We start from the raw sequence: 3,405 nt of genomic DNA on the forward strand, positions 1-3,405 counted from the left end.
TGTCAAGTGCTTTGTTTCCTATTGTAATGAGAGACTTTATAAAAAATAGCAATACAATAGCTCATGTCTCCCTCTGTGAAGGGATCTTTTAAGCTCATTGCTTAAGAGTAGAGGGGTGGAGTACCCCTTGGTGATGAGGATATCTTGTGAAAGTACAGATACTCTATGACCGTTATTGGAAGAGATGTGCTTAGACTGGAACCCTGATGTGGTATTAATCAGTATCCAAAAAAACTCCTCCCCATCCACCACGATGGTTAGCTTGGTTGACTCTGGTACAAATCCCAACCCTTCTCAGGTATGCCCATCACAAACTACCACCAGCAGGACTTCTATCTCCTCCTGGTCAGTTTGAACCACCTTTCCTCCACTTCATGAGCATAAAACTTTACTTCTATCCTTATTCATGGAAGGCCTCCACTGCAGGCCTGAGATAAACATATGTGGCCTCTACCTGAAATAATGGACTTGTTCTATGATTATTACAGCTATAAACATTGACTTCCACCTTTTATCTTTAGTAATATGTTTTTGGTAATTACAAATAATGCTGCTCTTAATATGTGTTTTGATGCATATATACATGCATTTCTTTTAGGTATATACCTGGGAGAGAAATTACTAGGTCACAGGGTATGCATATGTTCAATTTGAGCAGGTAATGCCAGTTTTCCAAAGTGGTAGTAAGTACTTAAAAGACATATAAGCATATAAACAAAAGCAGCCTGTCTTTCATTTAAGATTAACTTGCTGAAGACCCCAAAACAATTTTTTATGAGAAATAAGAATTAACCTTTGAAAAAATGAAACGAAGTATATGCATGCATTAACAAACCATTAGAATTTGTTTTGATTCTGATTGGGATGAAGTCACAATAATTTCTCCACCAAATAAACCATTTCCTTTCTATAATTCATAAAAGAATACTATTTCCTAGCACATTTCAATAAAAGTTGAATGAGGTAATTAATAGATCTTCTCTATAGATTGGTTTAATACACTGGAATCCATTGGTTCAATACACTGGAAATTATATGGTGTTTAATGGTTAAATGTGTGATAAGATACTTATTACTCCAGATAATTTTGTCCTGGGGCTTCAATGTAAGCCAACACATCTCCCCAGTAAACCCTCTGGTCTACAGACTAACACAATTGGTTAACACACAGATGGCATTACCATATGCTGTCATAAATGGACCTGCTGCCTTCTTTACTATCTGAAATGATTTCAACAAACTAAGGTGAAGAAAATATTTACAAAATCATCCCCTTTATATTTTTAAATTTTTAATATAGTCTTTGCCTGCAGCTGAAAAGGATTTGAAATAATAGTATGTTTGTAACATGGCTGGAAAAGCTAAAAAAATTACTTATGCTAACAAAATTATTGTAATAGAGTGTTACATTTCTTTCTGAGTTATTGACAACCCTGATAAAAAAGGGAAAATATCCACCTAAAAGAAACAAAGAGTTAAAAAGAGAAAAAAACCCTTTCAGTTACTGAAATTCTTTTTTTTTTCCAGTTACTTAAAATCTTAAGGGTCAACAGGACCAAAAGGAAAAAGGAGCTCAGTTTCCCATCCATTTGTTTTTGTCTTCAAGTTTTCCTCTTCCAATACTACAAAAATTGTTATGGAAAAGGAAGGGGAAGGTCCATAAGTTTTACCTTTTAGTTTATCAAGTTAAATCAACCTGCGTGGTCCATTTGTCAAAAGGTGAGTAAGAAAGTTGATATAAAAAATATACAAAAATTAACATACTAATGTTTGAAAAGTCTTTTAAATGTCATACATACAAAAGTGCATACATCCTAAGTATACAGCTTGATGAATTATTACAATTATTGTCATCAAGGTAAAAAGATAGAGCATAACCAGCATCCCAGAGGTTCCCCACCTCTTCCTTCCCAGTTGCTCTGCCCCCTTTCTCCTCCTCAAATATAGCCATTACTTTGACTTTTAACACCATAGAATAGTTTTATCTATTTTTAAATGTTATGTAAATGAATCATACATCATGTATTCTTTTGTGTCTAGCTTCTTTCACTTAACACTGTGTTTGTGAGACTTAGCCATTTTATTTCATTATTAATTTTTTTTAAAGATTTTACTTATTTATCTGAGAGAGAGAGACACAGAGAGAGAGAGCGAGAGAGAGCACATGAGCAGGGGGTAGAGGGTAGAGGGAAAAGCAGACTCCCCAGTGAGCAGGGAGCCTGATGTGGGGCTCGATCCCAGGATCCCAGGACCTTGGGATCATGACCCGAGCTGAAGGCAGCTACTTAACCAACTGAGCCACCCAGGTACCCTAGCCATTCTATTTTAGATAGCAGTAGTTCATTTATTTTCATTGTTGTTTAGTTTCCATTGTATAAATATACAAGCATTTATATCTTCATTCTGTTGATGGCTATTTGGGTGGTTTTCAGTTTGGGATTTCACAATTAATGCTGCTACGAATTTTCTTCTACATGTCTTGGATGCATATGATTTCTGTATTTCCATTGGTGTTTCTGTTTCTCCACATCATCACCAAATGTTTGTTTCTGTCTTTTTATTTTTAGCCATGTTTTGGTTGTGGATTGTTGGTTCTCATTTTGGCTTGACTGTGTGCTCAGTGAAGGCAAGGCCACATCTGTCCAGTTCATAGCTGTATCACTATCCATAAAACATAGTACAAATAATAATAATAATAATGAGGATTGATTGAAGCTAACAACTACACTCAGAGTTTGCAACTTAAGCTTATGTTTATAGTTTTACTTTTATTTGTTAAAATGAATAGTTTTTAAATGGTGTTACGATTCAGGTATCATAAATCATTTCCAATGTTTTCCTTGATGTGAAAACCATAAAGTACCTCACCTGTTCCCCTGACACCCACCCTCCCAAACACACACACATGCAAATTTAGGGCAATGGCCCAGGGAGAACTAGACATGTCTCCTCTTTAATTTTATTCAAATATTTTGATAGGAAAATTAAATAATTTAACTGCTAAGTAATTTTAGTTATTTTTCTGATATTAAAACACAAATATAATGGTATCCAAACTGATTGAATATTGTGCTTACATAAGAGGCTTGAGTCACCTCAAAGTCTATTTGTATACCCTTGGCCACCATACTCTTCTCAGCCAAGTCTGAAAAGCTTTGATAATAATGGGGAATTAATGAAGTGTTTCAATTGGATAGAATCATGATTCAGTTTTTACATCCGGAGGATAATTTTGGCTTGCACTACATAAGATGAGTTGGAGGGGAAAGGGGTGAGTGAAGAAGCACTGGGGGTAGGGATATCATTAGGAGAATTATGTAATATTAATCCATTATATTATAATCATTTATTATACTATAATAATCCAGGTAAGAGATAAATTGGCCTAAACTCACAGCACAGGAC

This window comes from Halichoerus grypus, chromosome 14 (assembly GCF_964656455.1).
Source record: "Halichoerus grypus chromosome 14, mHalGry1.hap1.1, whole genome shotgun sequence".
NCBI lineage: Eukaryota > Metazoa > Chordata > Mammalia > Carnivora > Phocidae > Halichoerus > Halichoerus grypus.